Source organism: Cupressus sempervirens, chromosome 6 (assembly GCF_028749045.1).
Source record: "Cupressus sempervirens isolate cs-2001-9-10 chromosome 6, ASM2874904v1, whole genome shotgun sequence".
Lineage (NCBI taxonomy): Eukaryota > Viridiplantae > Streptophyta > Pinopsida > Cupressales > Cupressaceae > Cupressus > Cupressus sempervirens.
The window spans coordinates 534,223,868-534,248,562 of NC_143123.1; the positions used below are offsets into that span (position 1 = coordinate 534,223,868).

The following is a 24,695-nucleotide window of genomic DNA, read 5'->3' on the forward strand; positions in this document are numbered from 1 at the left end:
CAGAGCAAAAGGTAGTTGATTCCTCAGGTGGGATCGAGACACGTATAGAACCAACCAGTTATGATGTTGGTGATATGGGTGTTTTAGCGAAATCAGTAGAAACATGTGCGCAAAGTCAGGAGACCACATATGAAGCTTTGTCGGGAGATGGTGTTGTAGTAATAGTGGGATTAGGAGAACATGAGGATACTACCATATCAGCAGCCACTTCTGTGTTAGTTGAACCATCCAATGAGGAGTTTAATGGTATAAATGCAGTGGTTGATGTATTTTCTAATGAAGCCACACATGTTGATGATTATGATTTTTCATCAACTACAAATTCGATTTAGTTTTCTGTTGCAACAGTTAATGTTGTTCCTATGTCCATATATTTTGATGCGGCAACACCTATTGTTGATACAATTAGCATGAGTACATATGGTTCACCTACAACTACATCTTTTTCAATGCATGATGGTGATAATATGCATTCCAGTCCAATATATATTATGTGGATGGATACAAGGAAGAAGATGTTTCATAGATCTTCTATGGAGTTTCCTTATGGTGACATTCTGACTTCATCAGCACAAGTTTTGAATGCTAGGCCACAGGGGTTGGTCCTGATGATGTGGGTTTGCAGTTGGTTTAACTTCCATATGGATATCACACATTACTTCAATTGGGATCCAGGTGGAGGTTGGAGTTCATTATGTTACTTAATTCCTTAAGGACAAGCAATTTCAAGGAGGGCGGATTTGTAATGATCCCATCTTTTAGCTCTCATGTTCTCCAAAGTCTAAGTGGAGGATAAGAAGAAATTAAATTAATTTCTTATAAAGTCATTCAATTAAAATTAAAAGGTGACTTTTTATTTAATTAATTTAATTATTAATTACAAGGGAGTAGCTTCTAGGGTATGTATTAATTATTGGAAGGATGGAAACCTCTCATGATTTAATTAATTATTGCCAGGGAGGAATTTCTAGGGTATGCATTAATTATTGGAAGGAGGAAGTTTCTAGCTCTTGCCATTAATTAATGTTTTAGTTCCTTCCAGAAGGATGAAGAAAAGGATAAATAGGGCTGAAAGTCATATTGCTGATCATCAGATGATTATGACTTGCATTTGATAAGAGCTTGGATGTGTGAATCACACTCTTTTTTGGGCAGTAGAGGATGTTCATTCTCTATTGTAACATTCTAGACGTCATTCCCTTAGGGTTTGGCCTTTGGAATACATCTCTTTGTAATTGATTGCGACATTCTCAGCATTAATATAATTTCAGCCTTGGTTCAGCTTTTGGGTATTCTTGGGTGTCCATTATAGCAGTTGGGTGGTAGTGCTTATCACTCTTATCATTTGAGATCCGTTTGAGACACTGTAGTTGATGCATTCTTGGAGTATGATGGTGGATATGTATCCTTTCATTGATGATTTTCATATGTTAGATGATGTTATCTTATCGCTTTACTTTGCATGTTAGATTATTTTCTGCATATGATGTAGTATGATTTAGGAGTGACATTCCTACTATGTTAATACTGATGATCTCTTTAGTGATTTGGAATGTTACACACGGAGGGATGGCTAGGATCCATGATGGTCTAATGATGCTATTTACGGTTGGGAGGAACTGTGCACTTAGTTAGTTATGTTTGTAATTTATGGTTATCTCCTATGATGATGTATCATGTATGATTTGTGGTTTCAATTATGTTATTGCATCATGGATTAGAGTTAGTATGATGATGTACTTTTTTTACATGGATGTATATTCTTTTAAGCCTTTCATACCCTGTGACATGTGCAGTGGATGATTGAGCATTCACAAATGTAATTTATGAATGTTGGACTTTTCATTATTATTTTATGTGGATGTAGTATTAGATGGATTCATTAATAGTTAATTTAGATGAGATTCAACATTAAGGGATCCATGAAGAATGTAACCTATTATGTATGCTATGTTTACTTTCATTTGGATTGTTGCTATTGCTTCCATTATCATGTGTATGATGTAGATGATTTTACTTTCATGATTTTAAAAAAAAATGCTACCAAACTTAGTGAAACTTTAGGTTAATTCTTTGGATCTCTTGGCGGGGCATTACACAAGTCGTTTTCAATGATGATGATGAATCTTGATTAAAAATGTTTACAATGTTTTGAAATTTTGTATCAACAAATTCTTCTATTTAAGATCTTAATCAAGATGACAGTAAGAAATATCAATTAGTAAAAAATTAACACATTTGAGGAGAGACAAACAATAAAGAAAGAAATGTGTTTTAATGACATTTGTGAGATAATAGTTATGGGATCAAGAGTATCATTGCTAACAATTTTCAAGTTCTTTTCAATGTTAATTTATAGATCTTGATAAGCAATCTTGTAAAATTTTGTGTCAACAAATTCTTCCATTAAAAATCTTAATTAAGATGACAATAAGAAATATCATTCATTCAATTTTTTCACACAATTTAGGATAGATGTACATGAGATGAATAATGGAGAAAGAAAGGAGTGATATTGGTATTAGTGCTCGATTACCAATTTATGAGACCAAGACTATCATTGTTGACAACTTTCAAGTTCTTTCTAATATTAATTTATAAATCTTTAATAAAAACATGTAAATTTTGTGAAAGCTTACCTCAACAAATTATACTATTGAAGATCGTAAGAGATAAATAGACCACTCAAACTAGCACACAGATCTTAGTGATTCTACTTTAAAAAAATTATTAAATAAGTAAGTATTTTATGGAAATATATTTATGTAATGGATTATAAGTTTTTAAAAAAATTTATTATTATTTATTTATTGAATCACTATTAATTGGAAAAGTGTTAAATAATATTTAATTTAAAGTTTTTAATATGTCAATCAAATTTTTAACTTAAAAATAGATAGATATTTTTAAAAAATAATATTTATTAAAATAATTTAAATAAAAATATATACTACACATAAAAACTTTGATGTATAAGAATTTATGGAATTTATTTATTAACAATATAATTCTATCAAATTTTTAAGTTTTAGTTATCGTTTAATCATTATTAAAATTGTTATTTTTACTCTTTTTTATTTCTAGCCAGTGCCATTTCCTATTCATTATTAACATTCTAAATTAATCATTATTAAAATTGTTATTAACCTTAATGATCGTTTAATCATTATTAAAATTATTATAAAAATCACCCGTCACTATTATAGTAGAAGGTTAATTTAGAAACTTACATTCTTGCCCGTAGGCCCTAGTGTTTCGTAGGCCCCGGTGTTGGGCCCCAACACCAGATTCGTAAAATAGAAATGGCTGTCTCGTGAGAATTTTCATATTTTTTTATTTAATATATTATATGAAAAAAGTTAAATTGATTATCACAAAAGTTTAGTTGTACAATGGTTATTTTCCCTAGTATTGTATGAGATTGAGATTTAGCATTAAGGTATATCTTTTGTCAACAAGAGCTCTTGATGGAGCTAGAATCCCTGTCTTTTCATTAAGAAGTGAAGATAGATTTGTAATATTATTCTTGTGGGCAAAATTCATTGTTATCATGTTCCCTCATAGAATGTGATGTTAAGTAGCTTTTCTGAACATTGATATGATATCTTATCTAATGTTGTGGAATCATTCCTACAAAATAGCACTATAAATGCCTCATTGATCAAACTTATCTCGATTGGGCCTTTGAAAGACATCAAATGTTTTGTCAATTTTATCAACTATATCTAACTTTTAATTTAATCTAGTGTAATCTATTATATCATATTACTAATTACAAAGTCATTTATTAAATATGATAAATTATATTTCTATAATTACCAAATAATATTTTATCACAAGTCAATGAGAGATGGGTTCATGTGAATCACTAGTCATAAAATATGAGTCAAAGAGTTTGAATTTAAAACTGTAGAATTGAACCATTGTAATGTCAATATATTAAAATATAGTTTAAATAATATCTATTATTTATTAATAATTCAAATGTAGTTTAATAATATGAAAATACTATTTTTTATAATCTAAAATAAAATATAAATTTTTAAATTTTTGATATCAAATTATTTATAACTTTAGCTAATAACTTAAATGAATATTATATCTTTATTACTAAATAATATTTAATTGATAAATAAATAATTGAAGAGTATATTAAGTTAATGTATGAATTATTATACATTATCAAGCCAATTTAAATCATATTTGTTAGTGATTAATAATTTAAATATAATTTAATAATAGAATAGTCAATAAAAATTGGGAGCAATTATTAATATTCTATTTAGAATATAATTATATTTAAAAAAAATATTTGTGCAATACAATCAATATAACTTATTATTACATATTACATATTAAATTAGCTAGAATATAACTAATATTTATTATTTATTTGTCAGATATATATAATATGAAAAAAAGTTATATTTAATATCAAATAATATGGTATGATATCTTATCTAATGTTGTGGAATCATTCCTACAAAATAGCACTATAAATACATCATTGATAAACTTATCTCAATTGGGCCTTTGAAAGAGATCAAATGTTTTGGGGAAAATTCCACGGTGGCTTAGATAAAAGAACAATAATTTTGTGATCTTAAAAGTTACTTCCATGTTTTCTAATTAGAAAATCTAGTTAATCTTCTTCACAGAGCTTTGGATATCTCATTCAAGAATCCATAATTTCATGAATTTGTACGTGGAAAGAGTAGAGTCGGAAATAAAGCTTTACCTCCTCAGTTTTGGTCTTGTAATGACGTGAAATCCTGATGCAAAAACCGTAACATGAATTTTAATCCTGCATTGCAACATCCTGAATTTAATTTGAAGTAGATCCCTCAAAAATTTTAGTTTCTTTAGCTAAACTCCAGATGGTCATGACAAAAGCAAAATCTTTCCTATTTACTTGATCAGCTGGATAAATCCCTCGAAATCGATGAAGTCTAGTTAAATTTTTGAACTCAAAAATCAATTAAACCCTTAGTAAAATTAGTTATAGCAAATGAAAAAATAGAAATTATTGTACATAAATTTATTTAAAAAATAAAACATACTTTGGACTATAAGATTATTTTAACTCTAAAAATTAATTAGAAGAGAGCTAATGAAAACATTAGTTCCCTGCCTAAGAGACTAATAACTTTATACTCACGTAATATCATAACAAATTTATATAAGTTAATGTTACATGAATTAATAAAAACTTTTAAATTTCACTTCTATTAGTTATATTTCATATGTCAAGTTCCCAAAGTGGTAAGGTTATAAAATGTGTTATATTTATTTAAATTTCATAATTACAATATTATATATAGTTACATATTTTATTATTTTATTTTATTTATGAAAGTGAAAACATATTAAATATAGCATTTATTTTTCTTAAACTAATATGTACACATTTTTCTACAATTGTATCAAGAATGTTCCACAATGAAAACATATGTTTAAAATAAAATTAGCCAAATCAGATTTCTTAATGTAAAGATCACATCCTAATGAATGACTCTTAGGAAAAACATGTTAAATATTTAAAGTTGACTTACTGTGTGAAGTTTAAAAGAGGCCAAAATGATTCATTTTTAAAATATATTTAATTAACCTATTCAAATATGTATGCCATGTGTGATAATTTCCATAAAGTGCACACACACAATTTGACAGAATGTTGGAAATGCAATGTTGTGGAACATATTTAACCGAGGTATGAAAGATTGGGGAATAAAAGAACATTGTTAGATGATGCAAATGCAAATTCACCAATAGTTGAAAACTGTAAATCACACTAAATGCGCAACCACTACTTTACAAGTCTAATGGATTTTTTAAAGTTTAAATTAAGATATATAAGATATTGAAATTGCTAGGTTTTGCAATAGTTTATTATGTACTATAAGTGAGTTGAAAACTTATTAATTATATCAAAAATTTGATAATTATAGATTATATTTTTAATTTTCTTACATCAAAATGTATCTTATAAATGTAGGAGTTTTCTTTTTTTTAAAGCATGTTCTATTATATTTTAAAGAAAAGTTTCATTTAGGTAAAAGGTCCAAGTCAAAAGAATGTAAACTTGAAAAGTGAAGTATTAAAAAAAGATTACATCATATCATTTGATTTAACTCACATTAACAAAATATAATATTAAAATAGATTGTATATTGCAATTTTGCATATCTTGATATATAACTTAGTCATGATTTTCTTACTTATAACATTATATTTGAAAATGAGAGTTGGCATGTAGTGTAGTGGTGAATTGGGGAGAGCTCCATATAAGAGATCTTAAGTTCCACTCTCACCTATATTTGTAGTTTGACCCACTTTATACTCAAAAAAACATATTCTATTTTGACACAAACCCACTACATATGAACCTCTTATTTCTTATTAACTAAAATAATGATTAAATATATTATTGGCACATGACTCGATCCTAATTAGTATTTGGGATTACATTAGGAAAAGAAAGATTCTAGAACTAAATACATATATACTTGTGTAGCAATATTCAATTTCCTATTTGGAAGTGTTGTCTACATCTATTTTGCTATAATGCCCACCCCTACTTGACTTTTTTGTCATAGTACCTGATTCTTTTAGGTTAGTTTTCTGATCATGTTTTATGATTAGCGATGGTGGATTACTAGAATTGATTAATTGTATTTCATATTTAGTTAATATATTTGTTGAGTTACTTTAGTACTAGTTATTTCAGTTATTTCATGATTATTTCGATGATGATATATATGTTTATTTAGTGATTTTTAGTTATTTAATGATGTTAGTTAGATGATTGATTTTTATGCGGATTCTATGGATACTTACCCCATACTTGCATGTGTATGGTGTGCATGTATGTTTTCTTTATGTTTGACATTTCTAATGTGGTTGAGGAAGGGAGTTGCAGTCACCTGCTAGTCGAGATCTCTACAATGAACCACTTCTTGCCATTGCTTGTTTAGTTTAGAATATTGTGTTTGTACATGTGTGGATTTTATGCAGATTGTAGGTACCAGGTATCAACTTCCCTAATTTGCCAAAATGAGCATACCCTATCAGTATTTCAATGGTATAAGTGGGGACATAGCTCTTGAGTTCAAATCCTAACCTAAGCTAATTGTCCTGCAAAATAGGACAAGTATTTGAGTTAGTTTCACATTTCCAAATTTGTCAAATGACATGAATTCATGACTTTGACCCTGGAGTTTGACTTTGTTCTTTGACTGTCAATTGAATTGTCGTATTTGGTTTTGTGGGTCTATTGTGATTTTCTATTATAATTAAATCAAATTAAAAGATAATTTAATGATTTAATTTAATGAAAATTTTATAAAGAAATTTGATATTTAATTATATTTAATTAATTGAGAAATTAATTAAATAAAAGAATTAAATTTAAAGATTTTATTAAAGTTCTATTTTTGACTTATTTATATTTATTTAATTTAATGATAATTATTTAGGAGTTTTATTTTAATAATAAATTCTAAATAATGTTATTAATTAAGTTAATAAATATATTATTAAAAACATCTTGTGAATTAATTAAATAAAAGAATAAAATTTAAAGATAAATTTATAGTGCCAATCTTGGTGTATTTATAATTATTTAATTTAATAATAATTTATTTAAGAGTTTTATTTTAATTAATAAACTCTAAATAATATTATTAGTTAAATTAATAAATATTATATTAAAAATGTCTCCTGATTAATTAAAGTGAGAAAGAAAATTAATTTAATAAAGATATTTTTATTTTAATTTCATATAGTTGTTGCATGAAAATTGTATATAGAAAATTTAATATTTAATTAATTGAAAATTTAATTAAATAAAAGAATTAAATTTAAAAGATTAAATTAAAGTTATAAATTTAGCATATTTATATTTATTTTATTTAATAATAATGGTTTAAGAGTTTTATTTTAATAATAAACTCTAAATAATATTATTAGTTGAGTAATCAATATTATTTGATTTTAAAAAATTAAAATATGTGAATATTTGTTTAATTAAAAACTAATTAAATTTATGCTTTAAATAAAAAGTCTAAATTTAGAAGTCTAAATTAGGGGGTCTAAATTTAGAAAATTGGTTAAAGAAAGATTAGAATATGATGTTATTTGATTAATTAGAAATTAATTAAATGTGTACTTAGTTTAAAATATTTATTTTAAAAGTCTAATTTAAGAAGTTGGATAAAAATAGAATAAAAATATTAAAAGATTAAAGATTTAATATTATTTTATCATGATTATTTAATTAATAATTATTAAATTAGAGTTACATTCAAATAATGAGCTTTAATTTTTATTTTTATTTTTGAAAAATGAGGGGTAAAAATTTATTCAACCAAAATCAAAGTACAAAGGAAAGGCAGATAGCCCACAACAACACCACATATTCACGTCACCCAATAACAGTTGCTTAACAATCCCACTAAACTTAGTAGGTAACTCATCCCTTCCACTAATATCCCACCCATCCACATTCTCTAAAGCCCACTTCGCCAAACAATTAGCCACTCTATTCCATTCTCTAGGATATGATGAAAGGAGATAGAATCTAAGGAATTACAAAGACTTAAAATCTGTCTGACCAAAGCAGCTAATTGCCAACTAACATTCTCCAAGCTTTGACTATTTAGCATGTCCACAACAATTTGAGAATCAAACTCACAGATGATCCTCTTCCTGCCTAAAGAACAACCTCTCTCAACTATAGTCTTAATAGCAAGGGCCTCCATCAGATCATCAAAGTATTGACCTTTGTAGATAGAGAAGAGAAAAACCATACCACCATCATTGTCTCTACCTATGCCCCCAATACCAGCATGACCAGGGTTCCCACAAGAAGAACCATCGATATTAATCTTCAAAGTCCCAATTGGGAGGGGAGTCCACCTCCCATCCCGACAAACTCATTGTTTGCCATGGCAAGCTCTTTTTCCAAGGGTGCCACCACGTCTACTATCTCCTAGATTCAAATTTTGCACAATAGCAAAATCATCAAGATCAATACTTTCAAACATATCACACTTTGCAAAGATGGTCTCCTAAAGCCTACTAAGAATAGTTCTCCATAGATGCAAACTTTCTAACTTGGAGTCACAAAAAATTTTGTGGTTCCGCTCCAGCCAAAGGTTCCAGAGAATGAGAGATGGCCCAGCCATCTAGGCAATCCGCAAAAAAGAAGTATTCACTAGAGGTCTACCCAAACTCTCCCAAAAGTCAATTAAAGAGGACATATGAATACAACCATGTCACCAAGTCTCCCACCATCTGTGCCATATCTCTCCCGAATAAGGGCAAAGAAAAAACAAGTGAGAATTACATTCCTCATTGTTTGAACAAAGAAATAGATAGAAGGTCCCTAAAAACCTCGTTTGCGAAGATTCTCCCAAGTGAGGCATTTGTTCAGAGCCAACAACCATAAGAAAAAAATACATTTTGGCCAAGAAAGGTTAAACCAAACCTTCTTCCACTAGTTCACCTCATTTGGACCATGTAGGTTCCTATCAAGCATATCATAACCTTGAGCCACAGTAAACTTTCCTTTTGGGCTAGGACTAAAAGCCAAGACATCCTGTTCACGAAGAGAGTTACAAAACCTACTTTCTAGAGTTCTGGTGAGAATAGCACAGTCCTCATTAGAGCCACCTGTCGACCACTCCTAAGGGTCCTTATAACAAGTCACATCCACTTGACCTAAACGCTTGACCATCTTAAAGTGCTCCATTGTAAACCATCCAGCATTAGTAAAAATGTGACAAAGAGTCTGAAGCTAGGGGAAGCTAGAAAGAATGGGAGGATGGTCATCCCAAGAGTCCTGCCAAAATAGGGCATCAGAACCCCTATTACAGATCTAGAAGAGACCCTCCTTAATAAGTTGAGTGCCCTTCTTAAGAGTGTCCCAAATATAGGAACCTTTACCTGCCAGAGTAAGTCTAGACTTATAGGAACCAAAGGAATTGTCTAGATAAAGCATCAAAATCCCTCACAAAGTTGGAAGGGGGAACCTGAACACAAAATCTATAAATTGGGAGAGACTGCACCATAGTCTTAAGGAGAACCGCTCTCCCAGCTGAAGACAACCATCTGTAAGTCTAGTGACTAAGCTTACTCCAAAATTCGTTCAAAATCCCTTGCCAATAATCTCTTTGTTGAGAACCCTTGAAGACCAAAGGAACCCCAAGGTACATCAAAGAAAGAGATTCGATTTGAAATCTGAGAATCCTTGCAATCCTATTCTAAATAAGTCAAGGAGTGTTAAAGAAATAAATAGAAGACTTATCATCATTAATACACTACCCTAAGGCTTTCAAATAGGCATCCAAAGCTCACCTGAAATTAACTATCTCACTGATTGTAGCCATGCCCATAACCTAGTGTCATCCACAAACTAAAGATGAGAGTAAGAGGGAAGATTATTATTCCAACTCCAACCCTAAATAAGACCTTGCCTCATCTGTGATTTTAAAAATCTGCCAAGACCCTCTGCCATGATGATGAATAAATAGGGAGATAAAGAATCCCCTTACTAAAGTCGCCAAGAAGCCCCAAACAAATTAGATGGTTCCCCATTAATGAGAACTGAGGAGGAAGAGGTCATATAGCTTAGAACCCAATTCACCCACTCCTTATCAAAACCAAAGGCCAAAAGAATTTTTTGTAAGAACTCCCAACTCACCTGATCATAAGCTTTAGCCATGTCAAGTTTAATAAACATAGCTTTCTCCTTGGATGTCACCATAGAGTGAATCTCCTCCATTGTAATCACAACCCCATCCAAAATCTATCTGTCTTCAAAAAAACACCCTATTCAGTAGAGATCAAAGAAACAAGTAGTGGTTTGAGTCTCTCGGTGATTAGTTTGGTAATAATCTTATAGACAATATTACATAATGCTATAGGCCTGAATTGGTCCAACCTCTTAGCCTCTTCCTTCTTAGGTATAAGAGCCAAGAAAGTAAAATTCAAAGACTTCAACATCTATTTATTTCTATGATATTCATGTACCACTTCAAGGAGATCAAACTTTATTATTTCCTAGAATTCCTAGAAAAATTCAATCAGAAAGCCATCTAGACCATGGGCCTTACCTTTTTTCATATTAAAAACAACTTTCTCCAGTTCTAGTAATAGGATAGGGCTTAAGAGGGCCTCATTCATCTAAGCAAAGATCAAGAGGGGGATATAGTCCAAAATGGCATGCTCCTCAGTCTTAGCAAGAAGAGCTTCCCTAGTAAAAAGATTAGAAAAATAATTGACAACTTCCCTAGAGATTTTTCCATAGGATGAGATCTGGTCAACATTAGATGAGACAAGAGAGGAGATAGAATTACCTTGTCTCTGAGCCCTCACCGAGTTGTGGAAGAAAGAAGTGTTCCTATCTCCTTCCTATAACCAATCAACATGAGATTTCTGCTTCCAAAAAATCTCCTCTCGAAGCTCCTATTCCTCCAATCCCTTTAGAGCTGAGGACTCAGCTTTACTCAAATCAAATGTCAATCCCTAATCTTTAATCTAACAGGTAATATTATCCAGCTTGGTCTGAGTAGCTACCTTATGTGCATGGAGATTCCCAAAATGATGTTTATTCCATCTCTTAAGCCTGTACTTCACATGTTGGAGCCTCTTACTAAAAGTATACATAGTCATTCCATGAACAAGCTTCCCTTCAAACCACCAATTCACCATAAGGTTAGGTAAAGACAAGTCTCTGAGCCACATCAACTAAAATTTGAAGGAGGGATGTTTGGTGACACTGTATGAGGTGATGGAGAACTTAATGGGCTATTGGTTAGATCCCCTCCAGTCAAGAATTTTAGAATTCGTGATCCACTTGTTGTTCATCCAATAGCAGGAAACCAAAAATCTGTCCAACCTTTCTGAGATAGCCTCACCGCTACATCTCCAATTATTCCATGTAAAGACACCATTAGTTGACATCACATCAATGAGATTCAAGGAGTCAATCATATCCCTGAGAAAATTTGAAGACGGGTCCAACCTAGCTAGCCCACCTCATTTTTCCTCGAGACTAGTGACAGCATTAAAATCCCCAGCCATAATCCATGGGAGAAAAGGATCCAGGGACCAGATGAATCTGATATGAGCCCATAGATGTGATTTATCTAAAAAGTCAATAGGAGCATATATATTGGATAAGAGACACCTTTCTCCAGTCTCAAAACTAGAAGCAACCAAAGAGATGGAGAACTGACTAGAGATCCACCATAAGGGGGAGACTTTTCTAGGGTCCTAGAAGCAAGCCACCCCCCAAACTGTTCAAGGCACCTACTCCCTACCAAGAGCCTTGGGGCTAGATACACAAAGCATAGTTAGAAAATCCCTCCATTGTAAGCTTAGTTTCCTATAAAAAGATCACATTAGGAGACTGAGACTCGATTAATTTGCAAACAGCCTTTTCTCTGGGGATGTTGTTCAACCCGCTTACATTCCATGACAACACAATCATTTATGGGGGTGAGAGAAATGAGAATCAATGGGTTTCACAGACCCAGACTCAACCAAATTTTTACCCATTATCTTCACCTTCTCCTGATTAGTCTTCCTACCACTCTTTAATGGTTTATCAAAAGACCCCTTTTTGAAAGATTTTTGTTGTATGCCTAACACAAGAGGAGCTTATTAGCCTTTGTAGAATCAGGGGTCCCCTTGGGCTTATTGGGGATAGGAGCCACCAAGACAGGACCCATCAAACGTTGTGACTCACCAATATCTCCAATATCCTGAACAAGAGGAGGCAAATCAATATCTTGCTGTCTAGCCCATTGTTCCCCTATAGTTAGAATCTAATCCTCCCTATGCATATCCCTAACTTGAATCTCCTATTGCCATTTGTCCTCAAAAAGAAGCTCAACTAGGGTACCTTCCTCTTGGACCAAATCTCCAAGAGCATCAAACCTATTAAAGGTGTCATCGGCCCACCTGTCCATCTAGGTTCTCTTCTTTCCTTTGCCTTTGTTACGAGACTTGACCTTAGTAAATCCCTCGCTATCAACAAGTCCAATAGATGAAGTAGCCTTCCCCTTGTCCTCCCCAGGGGGTCCGGGAGTAGCCAAGGTGGGGGACTTGTTCCTAGCACATTTGCGATGTAAATGCCCATATTCATGGAAAATTCTACATCTAAATGGTAGGGTCTTGTAATCCAGCTATTGGATCCAAGAAGAAAATCCCATGCAAATTTCCATAGAATTTGGCAATGGATTATTTAAATCAACTTCTACATAAATGTGGGCAAAAGAAATTACCTTACGATCTTGCATTTGTGTAGCTAAACCCACAGGTTTTCCAAGAAGCAACGAGATTGAGTAAAGAATATCTTCCCTCTACAATTCCAAAGGTAGCCTCAGTAAGTGAACCCACATCAGAACTCATGAAAGGATTTTTTCAGCAGAGTTGAAACCCATGTGCTAGGGCTTGATGAAAAACCCCACCTGATTAAAGAAATAAGGGCCACCTTCAAATGCCTTATTCCTATCTATCATGCTTGAAAAGATAACCATAAAGTAGTTATTAGCTACTAATAGAATCTCCATAGCTCCTTCTGGGTTCCACATCCAGCGAGCCCAGGATTCCAAAATAGGCAAGGAAAGGCAAAGACCCAAAAACTTACAAATAAGGGCATGATTGCTCCAATATTCAACATCCTCTGAGACTTGTTTAGGTTGGATAATCAAAATTGGCTGGTCCTCGGCTCTCTACAGACATCCATTAATTTTCTTTAATCAAAGCACCCCTTTTGGAGAAGATTCACCATCCCCCAATTGAGGTTTACCATTTAGATGATCCTTATTATTGGCATGCAATAAGGAAGATGGTTGCCCCATCTCTGCATCATCAACAGGAAGTTGGGAAGAGGAAATACCTTGATCACCCATTCACCACCAAACTAGGATACGGCAAAAAAGAGGAGAGACTGGGGCAGAAGCCCCACAAACTTCATCCACCATAGCCCCCACTGGAAACATAGCATGATGCAGCTAGCAATACATAGAGGCCACCCACGGGTTGGAATGAAACATTTCCCAAATAATGAGCTTTAATTATTCTTACTAATTTAAATAATAAATTATGCTTTAAATAGTGCTTGCACTAATTAATAAGTGGAGGAAATGAAAATATAAAAGAATATTTTAATTAAAAAGTTCTTTAAATATGCATGAAAAAATTAAATTTAAAAGATTTGATTAAAGTTCTAATTTAAGCGTATTTATATTTATTTTATTTAATAATAATTTATTTAGGAGTTTTATTTTTAATAAACTCTAAATAATATTATTAGTTGAATTAATAAATATTATATTAAAAATGTCACATGATTTAATAAGGGAGAGAAAGCTTTAATTTAATAAAGTTCATTTTAATTAAATTGCATAAAGTGTGTGTATGAAAATTAAAATATAATAATTAAAGACAAAGGGTTTTCGCATGATTGCATGATCAAAGCCTTGATTTGGGGGAAAAACTCTTTATTAAGTAAATTAGAGCTCATTTCTAGATACACAGGTTTGGAGGAGCTAATTTCTGAAAAGAGGGTTTTCAAAGGAAAAGGAAGATTCTTACATGTTTGTGCGTTCATTATTTTAGCATTAGATCCAAGTAGAATCTTGTGGGTTTGTGCAGTAGTTGCTCATTCTTCAAATTCCTATCTTCTTCCTATCTATTGTGTTTCTATTTTTAGAAGTCCTCTAGGTTGAAACTCTTGTTTGAGAAAATTGATTTCCATTATAGAATTGTCTATGATTTAATTTGAAAATTTTTAGTAAATATTGAACTTTAGGGTTTTCAAAACATAATGAATTATGAAATTCACCTTTATTGTGCACTTTATGTGACATGTGATTTACTGGTGTTGGGGTTTTCAGATTTGAATTAGCTTTGGCAATCAGGATGTTTACTAGAGGCGTAGGAGTTCTGTTTTGTGATGTCATGATGATGTTTTGATCTCAATATTTTATACTCAACCACGATAATGTGTCTAGCATGCTCTATGAGATATTTTGATGCATTGATTGTTATTGTGTTCTAGTGTTCTTGTGTGAAACTAAGGTGAATGGTGTGACCTATTTGATATAACCTTTGAATCTTTGATTAGTTGTATTTGGATTGCTTTTCAGTCACTTGTATATGACTGAGGTGTTTGTATGATTTGTTCTTGGTGATGTCATGTTATGATGTGGATTGGTTTATATATACTTGATTTTCAATCAGTCTTGTTAAGATGATTGGAGTGATGGAATCTATGATTATGATCAGTGATTTTTCAGTACTTATCAGTTGCTTGTTTAAGAATTGATGTATGATATGTAGTCTTTTGTGATCTTTTGATTTTACTAAGCTTAGAGTAGATTATTTGTATGTCATGTTGGGAAGTGGCTTGCAATGGAGGTCGAGGCCCTAAAGAGGCTGATAGGTAACCCATTGTAGGTAATTTAATAAGTGATAACATTTCATTAAATGGGTTAAAAATGAATTAACAAGATATTGGTACCATAGAAAGTCACTAAGGGGCTGGAGGATTAAAAGACTAGGTGAGTAACCTTAGAGTTGACTCGTTAGTATGCCTTGTTAGTATGAAAGAATACTAGTGCCGCATAGAGTCACTAGGGGGCCAAAGGATTAAAAGACTAGCCGAATAACCTTAGAGTTGGTTCATGTGATGACTCTTGCTCACATGCATAATTGATGGGGACACAACCCAAGAACAGAATGGACAGAATAGAAAAGGAAAATTGTATTAACTAAAAAATAAGCTAGTACATTTAGTACAGAGAAAATAAACTTCAAAACATGCCCTAAGGGCTTACAATAGCATAAATGTGGAGATAATTTCTCCTTTCAGTACCTCCTCTCAAACTCCACTCCGAACTCCCTTTTACAATGCCAGGAATCTCCTCAAATAGACCCTGGAGGGTTAAGGACTAGGAATACATTCTAGAAAGTGCTAGTAGGCATCCACCAACCAAATAGAAGGCTCCAGAAGCTGCGTTAGAAGTCGACGCAAATCTAGAAGAATCCAAAAACGGTAACCGAACTTTCGGGAGGCATAACTTTTGAACCGTAGCTCCGATTGACGAACCATTTACATTTTCGAAAAGCTCTCGAAGCGCTCTATAGCCCTATGGACAAGATTTGCTTGTCCCCCATTTTTTGGCCCTTTTAGAGGTCATTTAATGCCCCTAACCTAACTTTGAAGCATTCTTAGGAGGTCTCCAAAACTCGAAAAACTACAATAACTTTCAAGCCATGGGGCCTTTTGACCTGATTCTTTTTCTGGAATGCTCTAAATCACAATTACATTCATCTGGCCAATTCACACCTTCTAGTTTACCAAAATGATTTACCCAATTCCATACTCCTATTTTTTTGGGATTTTCTAGCACACTGATAGTGGAACTGTCAGAGTTGGAACATTTATTTGACCCAAATGGGTGTCCAAAAATGAAAACACATGAAACGGAAACTAAGTCTAAGTATATTTTTTTTGGGTGACACAGGATTGCCCTTATACCCCTGAATGCTTCTGCATCAATAATAGATTTCCTCCATGTTGGTGTTTCCTCTGGGTTTAGTTTATACTTGTGTCTTGGTACCCTTTGAGATAGTTTGCTTTTAGGTGATTCCTTGAACTTAGATGTTGGTTTTGACTTTTGAGTTTGCTATCCTATTTGGGACTTAAGATTATCTCCTCAGTGCAGTGGGAATGGACCTTTTTGGGTTCCACGAGGTCAGATGGTAGTGCTTTTTCTTATACCACTGAGATTCGACCATCGAAGGCCACTGCTAGATGTGTTTGTGCAGATGTTCCTTTCTATCTATTCCTATATTTCTACGATGGATTGTTATACCTAATGTATTGTTTTTGATTTCATAGATCTTGCGAGATGATGTTATCTATTTCATGATTGTATATTATTTTAGCCTTTCATACCCTGTGACCTATATAGTGGATGATTGTGCATTCTATTTATTGTCAAGTGGCATCATAAATAATTGTGTATTATTTAAATAGAATTTTTACTTGTAGATATTCTTTAATATGGATATATTGGTTTTAGTATTAATTAAACTTAAATGTGATTCAACGTCATGGGACCCTTGAGAGTTGTAACCTGTTTATGTGTTGTCGATGTATGAGTGCATGTTAATTGCTTCCGCTATTCTATAACTATTGTTGTATCTTTATCTTTAAAAAAAAAAGTTTGGCAAACTTAGTGAAACTTCAGGTTAATTTCTTTTGGGTCACAAGGCGGGGTGTTACAAATGCAATGGGGGCTCTCCGTTACGAATGGTTTTTTCTACATTGCTCCGTTGTTTTTAATATTTTTCTTAAATTCATTGCACTTGATTCTCAATAACATAAGCATTCAATTACAAAGATTGTAAAAAACATGAGTGATCTTTTGCAGTCATTATCTATCAACTGCAAGTTAAGTAGTTCACTTTACGTGTGAATTGCAGTAAATAATTATTTAAAAAACTAACAAAGCTAGGCCATTAGTTAATTATTTTTTAATTGCTTAAATGGAGTGACACTATACTAATTATTATTTTTTCCTTCTTAGAAATACATTTGCTTGGAATATCTCAGAATAAATCTTATTTGTGTGTAATATTTTACTATCATGAACTTTTTCGATCATATTTAATTAACTATCATAATTTTGATAATAGTTTTAAATAAAATTTATATTTATTAAAAAACATTAAATTTTCACTTTTTTCTTTATATATATATATCCCTTTTATCCACAACTTATAAAAATCTCATTCGGGGCAAAGCTATTTGTATTTTCCCTAGACCAGATGATAGATGCCCACAGGCACATGGTGCTAGGACCGCAAAACGAATAATATCCGAAATAACTAACCTGGAAAAGCTTATATGTGGTTCAAGTTCATTAAACAGCGCTTAATCCCTTTGAAAATTGTTAGAACAGTTACGTGGTCAACGCGCGAAAAATCTACTTTCATTAGCTTCTGCAAAATTTCCACGCTCCCGAAGACTGAAGATACGGCTCCACAACTTTACCGTATTTTCCTGATTGGCAAAGACTTTCGCAAGCATCTTTTTATCACTAACAATTTCCTTGATATATACAGGTTACCCTTTCGTATGCACAGGCGTAGGGGCATGGAAGTTTAATTGCCGAAAGTAAATAGAATAAAAAAATGTTGAAAAGCCAAGTTTGCGCTTCGATATGCCTGCTTTCAGTTCTCATTTGTGCTGCACAGCAGTCCAATGGCAGCAGCGCTAATTTTTCACTTACCCACTTCAACCAAAAGAATAGCAAGCAGCTCATTTACATGGGGGATGCTAACTTTTCGGCCGAATATGGTTATATCGATCTCACACCTGATCCAAACCCCAATCTAAATTTTTCTTCCCAAAATGAAAACGATTCAAATCTTCCTGACCGCATCGGAAGGGTTCTGTACCGGCAGCCGATCACGATGTGGCCGGCAAGTTTCACTACCGTCTTCACCATCTTAATCAAAAGCATCACAGCTATCAGGAATTTCAATGGCGACGGGATGGCCTTCATCGTTGTCCCAGAAAATAGGAATTACATTTTGGCAAAGAGCGGCGGGGCCTTTCTCGGCCTCTTCAACCAGTCCACGGACGGAAACACCACCGGTCAGCTTGCAATCGAGTTCGACACATTCCATAACGAGTTCGACCCGGACGGCAACCATGTGGGCATCGACATCCAGAGCATAAAATCTAGTGTAACAGCTAGTATGGGAGAGCACGGCATAAATATCAAAGGTGGGCGAGCTATACAAGTCCGGGTCGACTACGACGGGTGGGCTAAATCACTGCAAATCTACGCTCGCTATGCCAACAGTAGTTCAGCCTACGCAAGCCTCCTCAACCGGACGGTGGAGCTTCAGAAAATTGTTCCAAGGTCGGCGTACGTGGGATTTTCTGCAGCGACGGGGAATTCATTTGAGATACAAAGAATTCTTAACTGGAATTTCAGTTCCGTCATGTTGCCAGAATCTTCTCTGAATTTGTCCCCCCAGGGTTCGGAAAGCGGGGTCAAAGTCGGCATCTTGGCGAGCTTAATTACAGTTGGATTGGTTATGCTGGGGTTATTGACCTCGTGGTTCGTGGTAAGGAGATCTAAAAGGAAAAACCGGGCTACTGTAACTCGTCGCGAAGGAAGCTTCATCGGGGAGCTTGAAATAATCCAAAACGCGCCTCACCGGTTCTCATACAAGCAACTAGCCGCTGCGACCAACAACTTAGGTAAAGCGGAGCTTTTGGGAACCGGCGGGTTCGGAAGCGTGTACAGAGGGAACCTCGACGGCGCGGGAGGAAGCGGGTTAGTGGCTGTGAAGAAAATTTCCGCGGGGTCAAGACAGGGGGAAAGAGAATTCATCTCAGAAATCAGCACCATCGGCCGCCTACGCCACCGGAATCTGGTGCAGCTTCACGGGTGGTGCCACGAGCGCGACGAACTTCTTCTTGTCTACGATTACATGCCCAACGGAAGCCTCGACAAATTTATCTATGACAGAAGTGGTGACACACCCTTGAATTGGCCGCGGCGACAGAGGATATTGTGCGGCCTGGCTTCGGCTCTACTTTACCTGCACGAAGAATGGGAGCAGCGGGTCGTTCACCGGGACGTGAAGCCGAGCAATGTGATGCTCGACGGAATATTCAACGCCCGGCTAGGGGACTTCGGTCTGGCCCGGCTGATGGAGCATGACGATGAGAATAGCTCGGCTGTGACGACCCGACTGGCGGGTACGCCCGGGTACGTGGCGCCCGAGTGCAGCTACACTGGCAAGGCCACCGCAGAGTCGGACGTGTTCAGTTTTGGGATTGTTCTGTTGGAGGTGGCTACGGGTCAGAGAGTGGTAGAGCGCAAGTCTTCATTGACTCGAGGGAATTTGGTGACTGGGTTTGGGGGCTCTATAGCCAGGGATGTGTTTTGGAGTGCGTGGATGCCAAATTGAAAGGATCTGACTACGATGCAGAGGAAATACGGAGGGTGTTGATATTGGGTTTAGCGTGCTCGCATCCCGATCCACAGTTGCGACCATCAATGAGAGAAGCCATTCAAGTGCTGATGAACCCTAACAAAGATCCGCCGCAGCTACCGTCCAGCAGGCCAGTAGCGATCTATGTTGGATCTGTCCATTCCCAGTCGACATTGTCTTCGAGTACGAGTGGTGAAGGAGCATCGTGTAGTCTGATGGGTGAGAGTAGCATGGGACCCATTACGCTTTCCACTCTACTACACCATGGCAGATAGGCGTCCCTTGACAAACTTTAAGTGTCACAGACTCTCTTTCAATTGGTCTTGTTGTGGTTGGCTTAAATATCATTTGATTTGTCTCTAGCTAAATAGTCGAAGTTGACTAATTAATTTGTTCTTTAGTGTCTTAATTTGTTTCTTAGTGTTTGATGTTTAAGGGTAGTAGTCATGTTGGTAGATGTTTAATGTTTTAGTGTCTTAATGCATTAGAAAGGAATTAGTGTGTATTGTGTGTTTTTAGATTGTATTTATATTGTAGTGAGAATGGGCATTGTTTAAAAGTAAAGTTTAATTTTGTAAATACCAAGCTTAATTATCATATTATAAAAATGATGAATGTATTGTGTTGTAAAATTGGATTTGTATTTTAGCAAGAATGACATTTATGAACATGTTCAAATGTATAGTTTAGTTTTGTACTTATCTAAGAATAGTTGTAAAAAGAATTTAAAACAATCTATTTATAAACATGGAATAAGATTGTTTTGACTACCGACTGATCTCTAGACTATTGTAACTTGGGGTTGGCCCCCCTTTTTCTTGCTACTATTTAATACATCAAAAATATAGATAACAATTTTTTTTGAAATTATAAATTATTGCAACATGTAGTAAACATTAATTATCACTATAATTTTATAAATACAACATAGAAGATTGTTTGCATACATAACAATGTTATACATGATTATAGCAACATATGCATATATGACAATAACAAATCTAAGGATGGTGAAAAGTCCATGAAGAAGTAATGGTTGATTGGAATGTCTCTTGCATTGTCAATGATTTAAGCTTAGGTAATATAGATGTATGTTCATTTTACAACTAGATGAAATTGTCAATCTCACAAATAATTGTTTGATTTATTTATTTATTGTGCTTGATTTATTTGTTCACAAATATAGTTGTAACCAAAACTTTGAAAAAATATTGATAAACATATTTAGTTATAATCGCTAAATAATTTTTTTTTGAAATTACAAATAATTATCTAAGATGAGTAATGTTTAGAAAACATTAATTGTCAATATATTATTAAAATTGTAATGTAGAAGGAAAATACATTTTATTGTAAATATATAACAATTTGATACTTGTTTGTAGAAATATAATCATATGACTAGAAATAATAAATTTGGGGATGGTGTAGGTGTCAGTGAAGATGTAATAGTTGATTGGAATGTATCTTTTTATTTTCAATGATGTGAGGATGTATATTATATTTAGTTTTGAAAGTTTAATGATTCTTTAACTTTGTATATAACTATCTATTTATTTAAAGTACATTAAAATGTGTATCAAGAAAAAGTGTACGTATGGTGCATTCTCAGCGAGATGAACATTAAAGTTATCATGATAGAAATGATGTTATTATGACTTGATCCTTCAAAAAACTAATATTTAAACTATTCTTGGAACAAATATAATAAATTATTTAGTCTAGTAACATAATTTAGAAACTAGACTATTCAAAGAAAATAAAATTATACTCAGTGGAATGAGCTCTTAAATGATTGTAAAACAAAAAGTGGAAATATACTTATGTTCTATTTGTTGTACTTTGTTACAACGTTAAAATATATCCTTAGTATAATGAACCCATTTTTATCTAGGAGAGTATATGGTTCATATAGGTAAAATACGTTATAGATTAAGACATACGTAAATAATTGATACTCTTAGTTGTCAAATCATAATCTATTAATTGCAACTTCAAAGATTTAAATTTAATGAAGTCCTCTAAAATTGAAATTTACTAAGAAGACTGAGACCTAGGAGTTGATTTTCCAACTCTTGACTTTTGACTACATCAAGTGTCCCAAATAGTTTGTTTAGAGCTTCCCAAATTTTCCTCGGTATTTCAAATTTCTCAACATGAAATGTTAATTTAGGAGATAGGTTTAAACATAGAAATCCAAATGTTTGGTCACACTTATTGAATAACTTTTCTTTGTCCATAGTTGCATTAGGTTCTTTTACTTTTCTCATTGTTACTCTATATAAGCCTTTTATTCTTTAGTATAAGAATTACTTTGAACTTATAATCGAGATAATTAAAAGGAGCTAGTGTTTGTATAGTCACATTAGGGTGCATGTTGCTACACTTATATTGTTTCTCATAGAATACATTAATGAAGAAACCTTCATGAGGATTGTTTTGCAAGTAAACCCAAAGAGATGCTTAAAATTGTACATTATAATGATTGTGTGAGAGTGATCCATACAAATTATATGCACTTTGTAAAATTGGAAAATTAGAAGTTAGCTTTGAGTTAAGGAGAAAAAGTAATGAGATTTTTTTTCCTCTTTACAAAATAATATCTCCCCTCCCCCCCAAAAAAATAAATAAATAAAATAAAAATAAATTATGCCCAATAATTTTTAACCAAAAATCATTGTGAAAAAATTAAAAAGATGGAATGAAATCGAGCTCCCTAAGATACGAAAGAACAAGGGACTATAAATCAATGTGACCAGAGGCTAAACTCTAAAAAATGTATGCCCTTCCCCCATGGCATCAACCATCCCCAAGTTTCTTCATGATCTCTTCTTGATTTAAAAGATTTTTTAACAAACCAAAAATCCATGTGAGCCTCAAATTATTAGATAAGGCCAAATGATGGAGCTAAGAGGCAGAATTTTGAGTGGATTAATAACTAGTTCAAATTAGTTGCATGCCCTTTTCATAATTGACATGTAGTCCCAAGTTTACCTACATTGATAATTTGTGTCATAACCCATTTTTGAATGTTGAGTGAATGAATAATTTTATTGCTAGCTAGATTTCATCCAAAGAAAATTATTTTTATGAATTTAATAAATGAAAAATAATTTAATATCCTTGTATAGTTGATAATTTGGGCAGAGTAGTGGTTACAGATTTCTGACAAGAGTTTTATAGACACTGACAACTTCATTCCACTACATCAAGAATTTAATATCCATTACTTTTATTTTATAAATGGAACTACACACATTGGGTGTGGCATAATTATGTTCAATGGTATGTGTTAGCCCCAAATTTGTCTTGTCGATTATAGATACTTGTTGGTGTAAATAATTATTCACTATTTACACTTACTTAAGTTAACTTAAGTTAATGTATTATTTTATTATTATGCATTATTTTATTATTTCTTAGGCGAGACACTTAGGAGTTTGCGTACTTTTATGAGTTGTCATGTTGACAACATAGAAGTAAGCAACTCTAATTCAGTACATGGTGTCTACAACACTAGAGTTTGCATAATTAACTAAGTTGTCCTATAGACAACATAGTTATTCACACTTCTATTTTAGCACATGATGTCTACAACAAAATTTTTTATGCTACACCTTTGTAGGCTTATCCTCTCATCATTGCACTTACTCCTATGCTTAATGGAGGATAACCCACACCGATTGGACATTTGCCTGGTTGTATGACTTATCATGTTGCTGATTCCTAAAAATTCTAGAAGCATTCCATAGACCTTTATATATAGGCACTCCTAGTGTACTTTCACATTGAATTAAATGCATATCAATATTCTGATCATGCTTTTTTGGTCTATTGTTGTGCTTGTGCTTGAGTTCCTTGATCTTGGGTGAATTTTTCCCTAAGAAAATTTCTTGCATGGTATCAAAGTTTGGAGAATTTCTCTTCACATAGTCATTCAAGACCATTCTTGCTTCAGCACCTCGACCCATATCCAGAGTATTGCAATTATTGGGAGTGTTTAGAGCCAAAACAAGCCTCTCCATTGCGTTCGAAATGTCAATTCAGTGAAAATCAACTATAAATTAACCTATGCTGGGCCAAAGTCAATTTTGAGGCAAATTTTTTTGCAAACCGGCACCCGAAGGCCCATTTTGCAACTTCAGTATGATCGTTCTTTAGATTTGCATTTTATTTTCAGATCGAATTTATTTTTTCTTTGCAATTTCCATTTTCTTTTTCATGGAAATTTTTGAAATATTTTTCCCTTTGGGCCCGCAAAGAATTTTTTTTGTATTGGCACCAGGTAGTGACACCCTAGCCTTGCACGAAATATTTCATTCGGATCATGCAGAATATCCCTTTATTTATTGGAAATTTACAGTGGCATTAGGTCAAAGTCTGACTAAGCATTTCAACTAGTGGATATACATTCATATTCTAGTGAGCACATCCACTCGGCCATGCCTACACTCACCAACAACACCATTTGTTGTTTGAACCTTGCGATTGCAGTCTATTATCAACTTTGTTTTGCATTTTTCCAATGCATGTGGGACTAACATAAGTCCCCCTCGCCATATTTTTTTAAACAAACTGTCAGTTGTTAAACTCAACCTAGCCTTGGTGACAGCTTTCGGTATTTGTGCTCAACTTGCATGCCCATCATGCGGCAAGTGGAA

At 33.4% G+C, this 24,695-nt stretch overlaps 1 pseudogene; it reads left to right on the forward strand.

Moving 5' to 3' along the window:
* The first annotated feature begins 18,100 nt into the window (after positions 1 to 18,100).
* On the forward strand, positions 18,101 to 20,539 carry LOC149553365 (L-type lectin-domain containing receptor kinase IX.1-like; annotated as a pseudogene).
* Positions 20,540 to 24,695: the final 4,156 nt, after the last annotated feature.